This window comes from Bufo bufo, chromosome 9 (assembly GCF_905171765.1).
Source record: "Bufo bufo chromosome 9, aBufBuf1.1, whole genome shotgun sequence".
Taxonomy (NCBI): domain Eukaryota; kingdom Metazoa; phylum Chordata; class Amphibia; order Anura; family Bufonidae; genus Bufo; species Bufo bufo.
This window is the reverse complement of record NC_053397.1, coordinates 216,890,558-216,909,871: the sequence shown is the minus strand read 5'-3', so window position 1 is coordinate 216,909,871 and position 19,314 is coordinate 216,890,558. Positions and strand designations below refer to the sequence as shown.

The window sequence follows — 19,314 nt, the reverse complement described above, 5'->3', positions numbered from 1 at the left end:
GCATTCTGAATACAGAATGCATAGTAAAATAGGGCTGGAGGGGTTAAAAAAATAAATTAAAAATAATTACTCACCTTAATCCACTTGCTCGCGCAGCCCGGCTTCTCTTCTGTCTTCTTTTTTGCTTTGTGCAGGAAAAGGACCTGTGATGACGTCACTCTGGTCATCACATGGTCCGTCACATGATCCATCACCATGGTAAAAGATCATGTGACGGACCATGTGATGACCGGAGTGACATCACCACAGGTCCTTTTCCTGCACACAGCAAAAAAGAAGACAGAAGAGATGCCGGCTGCGCGAGCAAGTGGATTAAGGTGAGTTTAATTATTATTATTTTTTTAACCCCTCCAGCCCTATTGTACTATGCATTCTGTATTAACAATGCTATTATTTTGCCTTATAACCATGTTATAAGGGGAAATAATAATGATCGGGTCCCCATCCCGATCGTCTCATAGCAACAGTGCGTGAAAATCGCACCGCATCCGCACTTGCTTGCGATTTTCACGCAACCCCATTCATTTCTATGGGGCCTGCGTTACGTGAAAAACGCACAGAGGAGCATGCTGCGATTTTCACGCAACGCACAAGTGATGCGTGAAAATCACTGCTCGTGTGCACAGCCCCATAGAAATGAATGGGTCAGGATTCAGTGCGAAAGGGGCCTAAGGCTACTTTCAAACTTGCGGCAGAGTGATCCGACAAAATGTATGCCACCTGATGGCATTTGTAAGACTGATCAGGATCCTGATGAGTCTGAAAAATGCCTGATCAGTCAGAAAAATGCATTGCAATGCCGGATCCGGCATTCAGGCAAATGTTCAGTTTTTTTGTCCGGAGATAAAACTGTAGCACGCTGCGGTTTTTTCTCTGTCCTGATCAGTCAAAAAGACTGAACTGAAGCCATCCTGATGCATCCTGAACGGACTGCTCTCCATTCAGAATGCATGGGGATAAAACTGATCAGTTCTTTTCCGGTATTGAGCCCCTAGGACAGAACTCTATGCCCGAAAAGAAAAACGCAAGTGTGAAAGTACCCTAAGGTACTTAGGGTGCATGTAGTTTTGGAAGCCAAAATCAGGAGTGGATTATGAAAGGAGAGAAAGTATACAGGACAGATAGGACTTCTCCTCTGACGGTGTGGCCGTACTGAGCGTCCTGCAGAACAGGACTGTGTCAGCTCCACACACTTGTCGTGTTACTTGTTTTGCGTCTGTCCACGCATCGCACACAAGTTCCTAGACACAACATCTGGGGGCTGCTGTCTCTGCCCCTATCCCTTTCAGTGCTCTTTCACTAACGTATGTATACAAATAGCATCCACTTACTGTACATCATCGAACCCACACCTGAAAGGTCACACCTTCATACTGTCAATGACACTTGACATTTCATCACTGCCACAGCCTGGCTTATGTGTTCATCTTCAGACAATAGAGTGGGGCTGGGTGCGGACCCTGTGACATATAGACTGGACTGTCTGTAACAATGTAACATGCACCTGGCTGTATCTACTGGATACATTGTTGCCATTTCTTAAAGGGGTTGTCTCACTTTAGCAAGTGGCATTTATCATGTAGAGAAAGTTAATACAAGGCACTTACTAAAATATTGTTATTATCCATATTGCTTCCTTTGCTGGCTGGATTCATTTTTCCATCACATTATACACTGCTCGTTTCCACGGTTACAGAATCCATCAGTGGTGGTCGTGCTTGCACAGTATAGGAAAAAGCGTCAGCCTCTCTAGTGGCTGGGACCATGGGAGAACACACAGGCTAGTGCATTTTCCTACATTGTGCAAGCACGACCACCACTGATGGATTGCAGGGTGGTCTGTTACCATGGAAACGAGCAGTGTATAATGTGATGGAAAAATGAATCCAGCCAGCAAAGGAAGCAATATGGATAACAATACATTAGTAAGTACCTTGTATTAACTTTCTCTACATAATAAATGCCACTTACTGAAGTGAGACAACTCCTTTAAGACTGTGTAGAGAAGAACAGTAGCAGGGTGCTGGGACATAAGGGGTCATTTATCAAACTGGTGTAAAGTAGCTGTTCATGTGATACACGTTACATAGGACCTGGAAAATACAAATGTAGCTCCACGTGTATCACATGAACAGCTGCGGTCCTGCCTAAGGCTTGGGGGGACACCGACAGCGTCTTGGTCCTCCAGGCTGGGACTGCTGACGTCACTATTCTGTAGTCATACTGGTCAGTTTCAGACAGAAAGTAATTCTCAGAGCTGTAGTGGGCCATCAAAAATCCAGGAAGTGAAATGATGGTTCATAAAGTCCAGAAGAGGGTGAATAGCAGTCACCTTTTTTTTTGTTTTTTTGCAGGGCCTGCATTAGAGTCTGTGGATGCCCCTAGACATGCATAGGGTCATTTATCAAAGTGGTGTAAAGTAGAACTGGCTTAGTTGTCAATAGCATCCAATCAGATAGTTGCCCATAGCAACCTTTCATGTTCCAAAGGAGCTGTCAAAAATGAAAGGTAGAATCTGATTGGTTGCTATGGGCAACTAGGCCAGTTATACTTTACACCAGTTTGATAAATGACCCCAGAAGTGTCTAAATAGTGCTGGTGTCTGCACTGGGTCTTCTGGCCATGCATGGTGTGGAGTGATGGAGGCCCCTGTAGGGTGGAAACCCTTAACCCATTCAGTCCCAGTTCTATGTAGTGATTATAACTCTACCCTAAGGCCCCTTTCACACGGGCGAGTTTTCCGCACGGATGCGATGCGTGAGTTGAACGCATTGCACCCGCACTGAATCCCGACCTATTCATTTCTATGGGGCTGTTCACATGAGCGGTGATTTTCACGCATCACTTGTGCGTTGCGTGAAAATCGCAGCATGCTCTATATTCTGCGTTTTTCACGCAACGCAGGCCCCATAGAAGTGAATGGGGTTGCGTAAAAATCGCAAGCATCCGCAAGCAAGTGCGGATGCGGTGCGATTTTCACGCACGGTTGCTAGGAGACGATCGGGATGGGGACCCGATCATTATTATTTTCCCTTATAACATGGTTATAAGGGAAAATAATAGCATTCTGAATGCATAGTAAAATAGCGCTGGAGGGGTTAAAAAAAATTAAAAATAATTTTACTCGTCTTAATCCGGTCCTGAACTGAAGACATCCTGATGCATCCTGAATGGATTTCTCTCCATTCAGAATGCATTGGGATAATCCTGATCAGGATTTTTCCGGCATAGAGCCCCGACGACTGAACTCTATGCCGGAAGAAAAGAACAACGCAAGTGTGAAAGAGCCCTAAATCCACTTGATCGCACAGCCCGGCATCTCTTCTGTCTTCATCTTTGCTGTGCACAGGAAAAGGACCTGTGGTGACGTCACTACGCTTATCACATGATCCGTCACATGATCCACCACCATGGTAAAAGATCATGTGATGAGCGCAGTGACGTCATCAAAGGTCCTATTCCTGTGCACAGCAAAGATGAAGACAGAAGAGAAGCCGGGCTGTGCGATCAAGTGGATTTAGGGCTCTTTCACACTTGCGTTGTTCTTTTCTTCCGGCATAGAGTTCAGTCGTCGGGGCTCTATGCCGGAAAAATCCTGATCAGGATTATCCCAATGCATTCTGAATGGAGAGAAATCCATTCAGGATGCATCAGGATGTCTTCAGTTCAGGACCGGAACATTTTTTGGCCGGAGAAAATACCGCAGCATGCTGCGCTTTTTGCTCCGGCCAAAAATCCTGAACACTTGCCGCAAGGCCGGATCCGGAATTAATGCCCATTGAAAGGCATTAATCCGGATCCGGCCTTAAGCTAAATGTCGTTTCGGCGCATTACCGGATCCGACGTTTAGCTTTTTCTGAATTGTTACCATGGCTGCCAGGACGCTAAAATCCTGTTTGCCATGGTAAAGTGTAGTGGGGAGCGGGGGAGCAGTATACTTACTGTCCGTGCGGCTCCCGTGGCACTTCAGAGTGACGTCAGGGCGCCCCACGCGCATGGATGACGTGATCGCATGGATCACGTCATCCATGCGCATGGGGCGCTCTGACGTCATTCTGGAGCGCCCCGGGAGCCGCACGGACGGTAAGTATACTCCTCCCCCGCTCCCCACTACTACTATGGCAGCCAGGACTTTAATAGCGTCCTGGCTGCCATAGTAACACTGAACGCATTTTGAAGACGGATCAGTCTTCAAATGCTTTCAGTTCACTTGCGGTGTGGCACTTCCGGCAAATCGAGTACACGACGGATCCGGACAACGCAAGTGTGAAAGTAGCCTTAAAGAGGACCTTTCACTTGTATAAACTATGTGAACTGAGTATGCTGCCATATAGAGCGGCGCCCGGGGATCTCACTGCACCTACTATTATTCCCGGGCGCCGCTCCGTTCTCCCGTTATGCCCTCCGGTACCTTTGCTCCTTAAGTTATAGTAGGCGGTGTCTGCCCTTGTCCTGTGGGCGTCTCCCCCTCCTAGGCTGCAGCGCTGGCCAATCGCAGCGCACAGCTCACAGCCTGGGAGTTTTTTTTCTCCCAGGCTGTGAGCTGTGCGCTGCGATTGGCCAGCGCTGCAGCCTAGGAGAAGGAGACGCCCACAGGACAAGGGAAGACCCGCCTACTATAATTTAAGGAGCAAAGGTACCGGAGGGCATAACGGGAGAACGGAGCGGCGCCCGGGAATAATAGTAAGTGCAGTGAGATCCCCGGGCGCCGCTCTATATGGCAGCATACTCAGTTCACATAGTTTATACAAGTGAAAGGTCCTCTTTAAGGTGAGTTATTCTATTTTTATTTATTTTTTTAACCCCTCCAGCCCTATTGTACTATGCATTCTGTATTAAGAATGCAATTATTTTCCCTTATAACTATGTTATAAGGGAAAATAATAAAATCTACACAACACCGATCCCAAACCCGAACGTCTGTGAAGAAGTCCGGGTTCGGGTACCAAACATGCCGATTTTTCTCACACGCGTGCAAAACGCATTACAATGTTTTGCACTCACGCAGAAAAATTCCCCTTTTTTCCGCAACGCACCCGCATCTTATTTGGGCCAAAAACATGACGCTCGTGTGAAAGAGGCCTTAGTGTACAACAACACAGGGCAGTTGCAACGTGGCCACGATGTAGTTGAGTACACCGTGGCCTTATGGACTGAAGCAGCCTCTACTTAAAGGGGTTCTCCGGGCATTTAATATTGATGACATACCCTCAGAATAGTTAATCAATAACAGATTGGCGGTGGTGTGACACCCGGCACCCCCGCCAATCAGCTGTATGGAGGGAAGGAGCATGCGTGCACGTGCCATCTCCGGTCTCTCTTCCTGCTCACCGCTGCTGTCTATGGCAAAGCAGCAGCGAGTAGGAAGGGAGACGGTATAGACAGCAGCGGCGAGTAGGAAGGGAGACAGGAGACGGCACGTGCACATGGCATGCTCCTTCCCTTCATACAGCTGATCAGCGGAGCGCCGGGTGTCGGACTCCCACTGATCAGATATTGATGACCTATCCTGAGAATAGGTCATCAATATTAAAAGCCCTGAGAACCCCTTTGAACTAATAAAGACAGCACTGTTTAGTAGCTCTGCATTCTTAATGGCCGTGTAGTATAAAAGGTGCCACCGAACCTTTAAAAACACAGACCCACTATCAGTGCAGTCTTCATTAAGTTTAAGTAGAGCCAGGTGAGGTCCAAAGGGCCACGCAGTACTCAGCCATAGTGTGGCCACGTCGCAGTACTCAGCCATAGTGTGGCCACGTCGCAGTACTCAGCCATAGTGTGGCCACGTCGCAGTACTCAGCCATAGTGTGGCCACGTTGCAACCGTACCGTGTGGCTGTACCCATATCATCTTCAAATGAAACATGCCTGACTAGTCTTTCCTCTAATATCAGCTGCCAGGGGAAAGTTTGGTGACCCCCATACACATTTGTGGTTTGATATGAAGACGCCGCATGTACAGCAACATTTGTATTCTCCAGATCATTTTTAGCCTAGATTTTCCAATAATCCATTAATCGAACAGGATTTTCCACATTTGGAATGAACTTTTTACAAAGTGAACCCTCGTGTCCTAAGCTGACCTGTAGCAGTGCTGTTTATGTAGGCCGAGGTCCTGCCAGGAAATTCTAGCAGTTCAGCCATAGGAAACCACGAGAAACGCTGCAGCGTAAAGTCACATCACGGAAAATACACCGATAGTGATAATGGGTTCAGCATGACATTTCAGCAGGCTCATTTTTATTTCCAGATCCCTAGTGGACACAGGTTTTTTTTATGGTCATTAGGGCCCACCTGTATATACTGTATCTTGATAGCAATCAGAGCTTTGCTTTGTGATGCAGATCCACTGCACAGATTCAGAGATACAGGCTGCCCACAGCCACCACTAGGGGGAGTTTATTTTACACCAGTTTATATATTGAACTGCAGTAGTTCCACCATGGCTGCAGGCAGCTAGAGTTTTACCATGTGAATCTAAACAGAGGCGCTCCGACCCCTAGAAAAATATATCAAGAAATTAGCACAGACACTGCAAGCGGAAATCAGATGACAAGAGCATATTCACATGTACAGGTTTTTGAAGCTTGTGGATCAGGTTCTACTTTTTTTACATTTTTTATTCATTACTGTTTAAACTTCAAATATTGAACAACAAAAAAAACTGATCAAAACCTTCACATGTGAACACACACCCAAATATGTTTTTTTTTTTGAACAGCTGGAGAGACATAATTGGCTCGTAAAATGCAAAATTGCGCCATTCAGTGCTATGTGAATTTGGCCTCACAGTTTAATAAATAACATGTTCTAATTTGCATTGACCGCCATGTTGGATATATAAACCAGCGCTGATTTCAGAATTGTATAGTCTTATTCAGCTCCTAACATACGAGATAACAATATGCCCTGAGTGCGATCAGCCAGGATGGTATTTTGTAATAAAGGCTACGTGCACACGAACGTTGTTTGTTTGTTTCCATGTCAGTTTCATTTTTTTTTTTGCGAATAGGATGCAGACCCATTCATTTCAATGGGTCTGCAAAAAATGCGGACAGCACATCGTGTGCTGTCCGCATCAGTATTTCCATTCCGTAGCCCCGCAAAAAAAATAGAACATGTCCTATTCTTATCCGTTTTAGGCATTGTTACAATGGACACGGAAAAAAAAAGGATGGCATACAAAAACAAAACAAATCCTCAGGATGCGGGGCTGCGGACGTGCTCAGCTGAGCTTTGCTTGCGGTGAAACCTGCCAGCTCAGAAGTTACCCGTGTTTAGAAGTCACCTCTCCCCTCGAGTCCACATCTGCTAATACCATGCACCCATCAGTCTGTCACAGGTGCAGTGAACAGCACTGAGTATCTGGTGTCAGTAGCACCTGCCAGGAGGTGGGAAATATTCAGCAGTAAACAGTCAGGGGGTCATTTACTAAGACCGGCTTTTTACGCTGGTCTTAGATTCCCCCCTACGCTGCTGTAAGCATGCAGCAGTCCGTGCGCCTGGCTGGAGTAGTTTTCAGCCAACATTGCTGGGGCTGTAGTCCTGGTTCCGTCACAGCCCGGTCCCCACTCCACCCAAAACTGTGTAAAACCAGCCGTGTGACTTAATATTGTTGCACAGCCGGTCAAAAATGGGACGTGCTTCCAGTGGCGTTGCTAAGGCTGGTGTCACCCGGTGCGGTAGAAAATGGTGTCACCCCCCACCTGGGACGAGTCACATAGGGGACGTCCTTCAAGCTCCGCCCTGCCACCGCGGCGTCGCTGACATCCCTTCACGTCCTTCACTGAGCCTGCTGACTGACCCAAGCGGTAATGCGGGGGGGGGGGGGGAGGTTTGGATAGTAAATAGACCGCTGACGTGGGAGGAGGGGGGGCTAAGCAGACAGATTGCCAATGGGGGGGGGGGGTTGGGGGTGCTAGCAGGCAGATCGACAACGGGGGGGGGGGGGGGGGTCGGATTAAAATGTTTGAGAACAGGTTCCCTACTCAACGGCGGAAGCGCGGCGTCACGACACGTACACCATATATATCCAACACACATACACATAAATACACCATATACATTGTACACATACATAAATACACTATATATACAGCAGCACGTACCTCTCACATCCAGGGCCTCCCAGGTGACGTCTCCTCCGATGTAGATCTTCTCTGTCATCATCTTCTCCATTTGGTCCAGACACTTCTTTCAGCCGCGTCTCGTCTCTGCAGAGTGTGACACACGGACATATTAGTGTCCTCACTTTTCTATCATCATCCCCCAACCTGGAGTCCCCACAGTGTTATCCTGCGGCTCGCTGTGCTCCCCAATACCCCCAAATACTATCCTGAAGAAATAATAGTGCCCCCATAGTAATAGTGCTCCTCATAGTCCCACCAATAGTAATTCCCTTCTAGAGTGCCATAATTAGTAATACTGCCCCACATTAAAGTAATATGCCCCCCCACACTGCCCCACATTAAAAGGGTTCTGCACTTTGTTTTAACTATCTATCCTCTGGATAGATCATCAGCATCTGATCAGCGGGGGTCTGACACCCGGGACCCCTGCCGTTCAGCTGTTTGGGAAGGCAGCGGCGCTATAGCAGCGCCGCGGCCTTCTCTCTGTTTACCGCTGGCCCAGTGAAGTCATGATTAGTATCAACTGGCCTGGGCGGGGCTAAGCTCTGTTCACTTGAATGGAGCTTAGCCCCGCCCAGGCTAGTTGATACTAGTCGTGATGTCACTGGGCCAGCGGTAAACAGTGAGAAGGCCGCGGTGCTGCTGTAGCGCCGCTGCCTTCTCAAACAGCTGATCGGCAGGGGTCCCCAGTGTCGGACCTCCGCCGATCAGATGCTGATGATCTATAGATAGATAGATCATCAGTTAAAACAAAGTGCAGAAGTAATATACCCTCACATTAAGTAATTTGCCCCCACACTGCCCTCCATTATGTAGTTTGCGGCATTTCCAGGAAATGCACTTTAATGCTCCATGAGTCATGGAGCATTAAAGTGCATTTCCACCTTCTGTTCAAGCTTTAACCTGGCTGGACCTGGAGGCCCCAACCCTCCGCCCCCCTAAATACTATAAATACTATAATGGGGTATTAATCTAAATCATCTAAATATAAAGTCAATATGCGCTACCGCCCACCCCTCCTCCTCCCTCAGGCGCGGCAGTGGCAGGTCTGGCTGGCTGTGTGAGTCACTGCTGTCACGTGACTCACCACCCAATCCATTAGCTCCAGACTCCAGTCCTGGGCCTGCTGGCTGCTCCTGCAGTGCAGCCGCCGCGGCGCCGCCACTCACCAGGCAGTCACACCCCCTTCACCACGTGACGGCCGGCGGGTGACACCCCATCAGACTGGTGTCACCCTGTGCGGCCCGCACCCCCCTCGCAACGCCACTGCGGTGCTTCTATTTTTACTGACTAAAGTAAAGCGTCCAAGACTGAATGATGCACGTGGGAAGTAAAGGCCTGCCAGTCGGATCCCACAGATGCCAACCCCTATTCACCTCCGAAAGGGCCCACATTGGATGTATGAGCATCAGAACTAGACCATGGGGCAACAGAAAAGGTGGCCTGATCAGGTGGCCTGATCTGATGAATCGTGCTACGGACGATGTGGACGGCCGGGTGCATCACTTACCTGGGGGAAGAGATGGCACCTGGTGCACTATGGGAAGAAGACATACCGGTGGAGATTTATCAAACTGGTGTAAAGGAAAACATAGCAACCAATCAGATTCCACCTTTCATTTTTCAGAGCTCCTTTGGAAAATGAAAGGTGAAATCTGATTGGTTGCTGCGGGCAACTAAGCCAGTTTTCTTTTATACCAGTTTGATAAATCTCACCCCAGTATGATGTTCTGGATAATGGGACACAATTATCAAGCTTGCCTGTTTTTAGCTATAAAATTAGACGGGCATATTACATTTGGCTCTTTCTTTTGCCGAATATATATTAAAAGTTGCACAGCCATTCATGAATTAGACTCAGGGTATTTTTATAAGTCTGACCTCTGGTGATTGTTTTTCAGTATGACGGGTTCATATTCACTTAGACTGGTCTAATGTATTTGCAAATGTAAAAGTTGAGAAATGCGAACATGAGAACAGTCGCATGTCCCCAGGAAATTGTGCCTTTTAATGCAAAAAAAAAAGGTTCAATTTACCACTGAAAACAGTGGATGAAGACAAGTATGCCAATGGCGTAGAAATTCTATTGTTTTTGCAACAAATTCAGGCGTAAAAAAGTTGCAAAAGCTAGAAAACGTATCAATTACTCAAAAAAAAATTGTCGAACGAGGAGCAAAAGCCTCCAAAACAGGCGCAATTTCAGTAGTAAATACAACAAAAAGAATAAGACTGTCTAAGGCTACATGCAAACGAGAGTGCCCCCATGGCCGTATTGTGGCCCGCATACAGCGAGTCCGCAATACACAGGCACCGGCTGTGTGCATTCCGCATCACAGATCGCGGACCCATTCTCTTAAATGGGTCTGCAATCACGGAGATGCGGAACAGAGGCACAGATCGGAACCCCACGGAGGCACTACGGAGTGCATGCACTACTTTTTTGCGGTGCGGACCGTTGGATGCGGATCGCGGACCCCATTCAAGTGAATGGATCCGTGATCTGCATGCGGCTGCCCCACGGTCTGTGCCCGTGCATTGCGGACTGGAGCCCTAACGTTCGTGTGCATGTATCCTAAAAACATGTGGTTAGTAGTCAGAAAACATGTTTTATGCAAAACAGGAAGGTAACACGCAGCGGAGCAGGTCTTAACAGGAATAGCGGGTGTCACCTTCATGTTTGGTGGACTGAGAGCCCACGTGTCTGCTCGAGACTGGGATGTTTACACGAAGCAGAGCTTGATAAAGTGCGCAGCATACGTGACAGATACCTACATTAACTCATCGTTTACTGCACACTTTGTGTTATTGTTGGAGGAGATACAAGTCTTACTCTTTGCAGTCACGATTTCTCTCCGAGAACATATGAGGCAATCATTTTTAGGAATTTTCAACATCTATTGACACTTCCTTCTTAACTTCAAGTGCAGGCATCAATAGGCCTTCTAAAGCCTAGCTCCACTTATAGTAGTCACATCACTCACTCAAGTCCGAGAAGATGAGATAGAAGGAGCTGTTTGCAGGGTTAGGGGCTTTAGCTGTTTTTTGGTGCGCTTCACGGTCAAACAAAATCTATTTTGATGCTGTAGATCAGATTTTTTTTTTAAGTCGTTTTCTGAGATTTTTATATTACTGGCTTGTCCTTAGGACCTGGCACCCCCACTGGTCGGCTGATTAAAGGGGTACATATCCCTCTGCTACATCCCCTCCATTACTTACCTGACACAGCTCTATCCATTTAGAAGGGCTGTGCCTGGTACTGTAGCAATGCCAGGCACCGCCATTACCGAATGTAAACAATGAAGCCCCCCACAGCCCCTTCAATCAGCTGCCCGGTGGGAATTGGAGCCCCACTGATCTGATATTAATTCCCTGTCCTACGAATATGCCATCAGTATCAAAGTCTCTGAAAACCACTTTACGGCTCATGAACATCAACATATTTTTTTCCGTGTCTGTTCCAGTTTTTATTTTGTGGCCCGTATGTGGAATCATTCACTTCAATGGGGCAGCAATGACTCTGTGTGTGCATTCTGTTTCCGTATGTTTGAATAGCCATTCCGCAAAAAAATTAATATAAACGGTGCTACTTTGGGTGGGGGAGGTTTAATGTGTGTAGAGGGTAAAAATACCTCATTGCAAGAATCATGCTGCCCCCACCCCACCTTCTTCCTGGCACTGGTTTATGCCACTATGTCCCCCCATTCTGAAGCAGGATAGCCCGCGTTTGCCGGTTCTCCCATCTTCTTGATTAGTATGGCGGCAGGGCTCCCGCGCTGTTCCTGCCCTTCCCCCTTTTTCGTGATGCTGTGTTGCTTGTGGTGACTTGAATTCATGCACAGGGGAAGCAAAGCTTAGCAATAGGGTACGACGACTTGGAGCGTGCAGATATCGCTGTTAAAATAAAGTCTCCCATCTTTGCAGGTCTTTTAATAGCAAGCCTTTAAATACCCCCAAGGCTGGAGATTTGTCCGGGGGATTAAAAGTGGATGGTTTCTTCAACCCAATGTGAATATACTCCAATCTTCTGGGCTGTATTTCAGCTATAGGAGAGATTCCTGCAAAATGCCTTTTAATATTTAATTTGCTTATGTATTTGTGTATATCAATAAAGGTTTCAATTTTGTTTAGTCTTGTATCTGGGGCATATTGTAATCCTTTGCTAACCAGATCTAACCTGATACCGAATGCCCGGAGGAAAGAAGCTATAAAGACCACTGGACCGCTGAAGTGACAAGTGGCATTTGGCCAGCACTGATGACCGGCTTATCAGGAGGAGAGACTGAGTATCACCCGTGTAGTGGGAAGATTTAGCTGTCAAAACTGATCCTATTTTAAACAGACTTTATTCTAACAGCGATATCTGCACGCTCCGAGTCGTTGTACCCTGTTGCTATTCTATGTCTCGCTGATCACGGGAGTGTTTTGTGACTTGTTCTGAGCTGTATGTGATCCGTTTATTTTCTTTAGATTTTACTGAAGCAAAGCTTAGCGCCAATTACTCTCCAGGTGCCGGGGCCACATCCGTAGTATGCCGTCCCTAGGTGCTTTACCCACATAACTGATGTAGTCTTCTCTCTGTAGACTTCAGGTGGGGCCCCGTCTATGAACAAGGAAAAACCTGACAATAATAATACAATGCGATTCTTAATTATCACTCTCATCGCAAAAAATGTTGACTCGCTCTTACAAGAACAGTTTGCCCCGCGGCCGCATGTAATGACGACATTCTGCATTAATGGTGAGCATACTTCCTGCTCATATTCTTGCTCCAGGCAGTTTTGGAGGAGAGGATGACCACCTCTGCCCTGATACTACTTAGCCTCTACATGCAAAAATCTAGGTGATTTCCCCAAAATGTTTTTTTTTATTATAATGTCCTGTAGGCGAAGGTTGGTGTTTAATCTAATAATCTCTCTTCATATTTACTGAGTTTTGTTAAGGCCCTTTTACACAGGCCTGTGATTGGGCCAATTATCGGGAAGATTGTTTCCAATCACTGCCTTGTGTAAATGTGCCGCTGATCACCTGACACTGCCCTGTGTAAATGTGCCGCTGATCACCTGGCACTGCCCTGTGTAAATGTGCCGCTGATCACCTGACACTGCCCTGAGTACTGGGCCATTTAAAGGGGCCCTTAGATCAATCATCCCTTTGCATATGCACCATTAGGGTAATACAAGGGGTCTCCAAGCTATGGTGCTATTGATGTACTTTCTCTATGGGCCCTTATGGAGTAGCTGTTGTTTTTTTTTTTTAGGGGGGAAGGGGAATATAAAAGCAGCAGAACACCCCCCCCCCCCCCCTTCCTACCCTACCACCACTGTGGTCAACTTTACTGTAGGGCACTCCAAAAAAATATTCTATTTTTCTCTGGGCTAATCACTATATATGTCGACCATCTGACAGTGTATTCCTTGTCTCAGGAACTAGGTAGGGCCACGTTCTCCCCTGCTCCTAGGCCACATGGCACAGAGGATAGGTCATCAGTACAAAAAAATCTTGGAAAACCCCTTTATAAATATCCCCTTTCCACAGATGTCTGACCAGTGGGACGCCCACCTCTTGTGGCCTGGTTCCACGCTTTTGTAGCTGCATGCATCTGAAACCATGGCCACGGGCTGTAGGAGGGGTGTTCAAATGGTGTGTTAATCTTCTGGCCGATTTTGGCAGTAAGGGCTCATTCACACGAACGTGTGCTGCCCGTTTCCGTATTGCGGACCCGAAAATACACGGGCACCGTTCTGTGGCCATTCCGCATCACGGATGCGGACCCATTCATTTCAATAGGTCTGCAAATCCGGAGATGCAGAACGGTGCGGAACGGAACACTACGGAGTGCTTTCTGGGGTTCCGTTCAGTGCTTCCGCACCACAAAAAGATAGAACATGCTCTATCTTTTTGCGGAACGGAGGGATCGAGGACCCATTCAAGTGAATGGGTCTACAATCCCTATGCGCCTGCCCCACAGGCGGTGCCCGTGTATTGTGGACTGCAATTTGCGGTCCACAGCACGGGCTTTACACGTTCGTGTGAACGAGCCCTAATACCACAGATTTACCCACAAAACCACGTGGCTATACATGATGGTTTTGCTGGTAAATCTGTAGTATTAAGGGCAAAATCATGCGTCAAAGGCCTCATGCTCACGACCATGGTGTGTTTTGCAGTCCGCAAATCACGAATGGCGTCCGTGCATGTTCCGCAATTTCAATATAAATGCCTAATCTTATCCGCAAAGCGCGGACAAGAATAGGACATGTTATATTTTTCTAGCAGGGCCACGGAACAGAGCAACGAATTGAAGTGAATGGGTCCGCATCCGAGCCGTCAAAACGGCGGCTCGGATGCGGACCCAAACAACGTCCATGTGCATGAGGCCAAATTCAAACAATATTAGAAGACTCCACCTACAGACTGTGGGTGCGGTTTCGGATGCATGCGGCTACTGTAGTGGAGGGGAGCCTGTCCGATTAACGGGCTGTTAGTTGGACATGATTTCCATCTAAAGAATATTTACATCCAATGACAGCAAGCAGAGATCTAGACATTGATCTAGAAGAAGACAAATAGTAGAGTCCTTACTCTGGCATGGCTGCAGTGTGCTATTAACCCTCGTGGTGCTATTAACCCTCCGTGTGTGCGGTGTTATTACACACACCGATGATATCCTCCTGGCCTCGGTTCTCTCGGCTGGGCAGGTCTGCTCCATAGCTTGCGTTGCCTGTCTGCATTGCTGAGGTGAGGTAGTCAGGTTACAGACCGCTGCCAAAAATCACCCAGAAGGCCTCGCTTGCAGGATTCATCAGCCGGCGTTGACGTCAGGCTGTCAGGAAGCACAATGCTGATGGCTCAGTCGTTGTCACTGGTGAAATGACTTATATCCTGTTGTGAAAAAAAGTGTGAAATCATTGGACTTCATGTGTCAGTCCTGAAAGTCGGTGCAGGCAGCGGAGGCCACGGTCCGGTGCGTACAGACATCACACGCTATGTGTGTGCACAGGAGGGTAGTGTGTCGCCACGAGTACACGAAATAAAGTGGCCTAAATGGGAGGAGAGGCATTTCGTCATAATAGAAGTCTATGGCCAGCCTCCTACAGGCCTCTGTGGTGCATGCCGTCATAGAATTCCGTTATGATCCGTGGTAGCGGAATCCATTATGGAATTCTTAGGTAACCTGAACGCCAAACTTGAAAACACAAGTTCGCTCATCCCTAGTCCCGTGTCCCCATTGTGAATGGTGCAACCATCAGAGAAACGCCCCCTGCTGCTGCGTTCATTCTTTATGGGACTGCCGAAAATAGACAATCGCTATCAGGACAACATCTGCATGGAGGTTGTATGTTCTCCCCGTGTTTACGTGGGTTTCCCCCGGGTTGTCCGCTTTCCTCCCGCACTCCACAGACATATGTTACATGCACACGAACGTATTTTGTTTCCATGTCCGTTCCTTTTTTTTATTGCGGATAGGATGCGGACCCATTCGTTTCAATGGGTCCGCAAAAAACGCAGACAGCGCACCGTGTGCTGTCCGCATCAGTATGTCCGTTCCGTTGCCCCGCAAAAAATATAGTGCATGTCCTATTTTTTTCTAGTTTGTGGACAAGGATAGGCATTATTACAATGGATCCGCCCAAAAAAGGATCCGCAAAAAAACGGATGCCATACGGAACGTCATCCGTTTTTTTTTTTGCGGATCCGCAATTTACGGACCGCAAAACACATAGGGTCGTGTGCATGTAGCCTTACTGATAGAGAACTTAGATTGTGAGCTCCACTGAGAGACAGTGAATGATGAGTCTGTACAGCGCTGCGGAATATGTCCGTCCCATATAAATGAGCAAAATAAATTTAAAAGAATACAGAGAATGAATGGAGCGGCAGTGCACATGCGAGACCATTGCTCCATTCAAACTGTGGGCACAGGACTCCCGTTCTTGGGATTGGTGGCACCCCCAGCGATCAGACGCTTATCACCTATTTTGTAATACACATTAATTCCTTATCAGAGCTATGCTTAATGTCAGTGAAAATCTGTTTTTATTATTGTGCTCACACAGCTCCAGATTGTTACAATGTATTAGTCTAAGCAATCTCCAATTGTTCTGATGGTAAATATCTTTGTCCGATTCATCTTGGAGTAAATCTTTGTTCTTGTTGACAGCCACAAAATATTATGACTACTTCACAGGGACCGAATAAGATCTGTAAAGGGACCTGCTCCCCTTTTGCTCTTCTTGGTTTCTAATCTGTGGTCCTACAGCATGCAGAGACAGTCTTAGCAATCACTAAGGGGAGCTCATGAGCTAACTGTGTGCACTTTATACATGGGGCTGAGTAATTCCACAGTATGCAGAAAGCTCCTGAGCTCCCCCTTTCTGTGTTCATTTGCTCCTTAAAACTGGCGCAAATAGAGATAAATATGGTGGACCTACTGGCCCTGCACGCTCCCACCCCCTTTTCAGAAAGTGCCGAGGACAGTGCAGAAACGCCAAAATTTGTTGCAAGTGACATTTATAAAGTCACAATCACGAGGTTTGAAACTTTTTGTTTCCGGCAAAAAAGTGGAGTAGGGAGAAAAGTCTCCCTGTGTTTATGTAGGGGGAGCTCTGCGTCAGAAAAGTGAAGCTCCGACTCCATCATAGCTATATTAATAAATTAATCAGCAAAAACAGCACAGGTTGCCAGGGCATGCTGAGAGTTAGGCCTCATGCACACGACCGTTGTTCTGGTCCGGATCCGAGCCGCAGTTTTAGCGGCTCGGGTGCGGACCTATTCACTTCAATGGGGCCACAAAAGATGCGGACAGCACTCCGTGTGCTGTCCGCATCCATTGCTCCATTCCGAGGCCCCGGAAAAAAAATATAACATGTCCTATTCTTGTCCGTTTTGCGGACAAGAATAGGCATTTCTACAATGGGCCGCCTGTTCTGTTCCGCAAATTGCGGAAGGCACACAGGCGGCTTCCGTGTTTTGCGGATCCGCAATTTGCGGACCGCAAAAAACTGAACGGTCGTGTGCATGAGGCCTTATAGTGGGAGAAGGAATGGATCTGTGCAGGGGAAAGTCCTCCCATTTCACAGAATCTGAGAGCAGATTATCACCATCCGTTATGTTATCTTAGGCCTCATGCACACTACCGTTGTGTGTTTTGCTGTCCGCAAATTGCGGATCCGCAAAACAAGGATGGTGTCTGTGTGCGTTCCACAATTTGCGGAACGGCACGGACAGCCATTAATATAACTGCCTATTGTTGCCCGCAAAACGGACAAGAATAGGACAGGTTATATTTTTTTTGTGGACCACGGAACGGAGCAACGGATGCGGACATCTTTTGAGGCCCTATTGAAGGGACTGGGTCCGCATCCAAGCCGCAAAAATTGCGGTTCGGATGCGGACCAAAACAACGGTCGTGTGCATGAGGCCTAACTGTAGGGAAATTCTAACAAAGAGGACGTAAAGTCTGATGAAAATCTCCACGTTAGAAAGATCTTCTATCAAACTGCAAATGACATTTCTGAAGAAAGATGTCTGGGTTCGAAAGTACCAATGTAGTGTACGGCAGTGGTCTCCGGCCTGTGGCTCTTCTTGCAAAACTACAACTCCCAGCATGCTATGATAGCTGCAGGGGTCAAAGTGCACCTAGACGAGACACATGAATCCCCATAACAGACAGTCACAGTACCCCCATATTGATTCCAGCCATCATACTTGCCTAAGAGACTATTACAGCGTGGCAGGAACAGACAATGGCAGTGCCCCTCTACCAATTCCGGCCATAATACCCTCATAACAGAAAACCACAGTGGCCCTAGAAGAAACCGCCAGAGGGCCCTTATAACAGGCCGCAGGTAAGTACAATACGGCCAGGAAATGGCCTAAGAGAAAGTGTATTCAGCAGGGGAGGCTCCGGTCATAAGAAGTCCAGAGATGGTTCATTTTACCTTGGCTCACATTTACTATTGTGGCTGCGCCCAAATTATACATTGTGCCAAAATTTGGTGCATTTTTCTCACAATTTATAGACATTTATTAAGCAAGTAAGCCAAAAAGAATAGTCTACCGTGCCATGTGTGGCCTCGTGGGAACGAAGTACAGCTTTAAAATGTGATATTCTCCATCAAAACTGTGACATAAAATAAGCCAGGCAATAAGGTGGAGTAAACTAAGACTACTCAGTCCTAAGGTGCGCCAGGCTCCTCATCCTGCATCAGCCGCGGTATATCGGACTGCACACGGTCAGGATCAGTGAATCTGCCCCATTTTACTTTACATAAATTGTACACGACTCCTCCCGAACCCGCAGATGAATCAGCCTGACGTGCTGTTCTTTCCTTGCTGTGTCTGTGTCATTGCCAGAGATGACTTTTTCTGATATTATTTCAAGGACAAGTGGCAGAAATAAAGCACCGAAGGACCAGATGAGCCCCCAGGTCCTCGCACGGTCGGCGGCCGTCTGTATAATAATACAGCTATTTGATTTCTCAATATTTTAAATAAAAACACAATTTGAAGGCTCTTCCACCATGACCTTCCTCTGCCGTTGTCCTCTTCTCGTTAGGACTTCATACATCTGGCGACACATTCATCTATCAGCACATGTACACCGAAAACAGACGGCGCGAGATAATGCCTTATCCTCTACATAACTATAAAGTACACATGACGCTCCGCGGTCGCTGCCCCCTAACAGCCCCCTCCCGCTTCTTAAAGGGAATGGATCACCTATATTTGTATTAAGTCCAGATACTCCTACATGTTTGTTTTTAAATGGGTTTTTATTTTTAGATTCTAGATATTTTTTTGTTATCCTATTCTCTGTACATGATTATGGGAGCGGCCATCTTACCTGAGCTGCTGTACATTAGAGACATGTATGTGTGAGTGTTGTGGGCATGCTCTGTCACCTATGCATTGTGAGGAGAGCTGTGGAATCACCTATTGTGAATGGTGGATCATGTGTTATCTATATATATATATATGTTATCGGTCATTGTAATCCTGTCCGTGATGATAGTGAGAGGACTGCTGAGAAGTGATCTCCACAGAACAGGAAATAGCAGCGTATGATGAGGCTCAGTGGCTGGAGATAAAAATGCAGGATTTCAGGATTATTTTTTATAGTATAGATAATGACATAGTTTTTTTTAATCACAAAAGAAAATGCTTGTAAAGAGGTTGTACGGAAT

The 19,314-nt window shown here is 47.0% G+C and overlaps 1 protein-coding gene and 1 long non-coding RNA gene across 3 annotated transcripts in view; both read left to right on the top strand.

Annotated features, from left to right (window-relative positions):
- PDE4B (phosphodiesterase 4B) overlaps nt 1–19,314 on the top strand; it is a 269,408-nt gene that overhangs the window by 186,700 nt on the left and 63,394 nt on the right. The window lies entirely within an intron of this gene.
- Nucleotides 1,707–1,874, top strand: LOC120979591. Its single transcript, XR_005774329.1, has 2 exons — nt 1,707–1,739; nt 1,772–1,874. It is a non-coding gene; the product is annotated as an uncharacterized LOC120979591 (long non-coding RNA).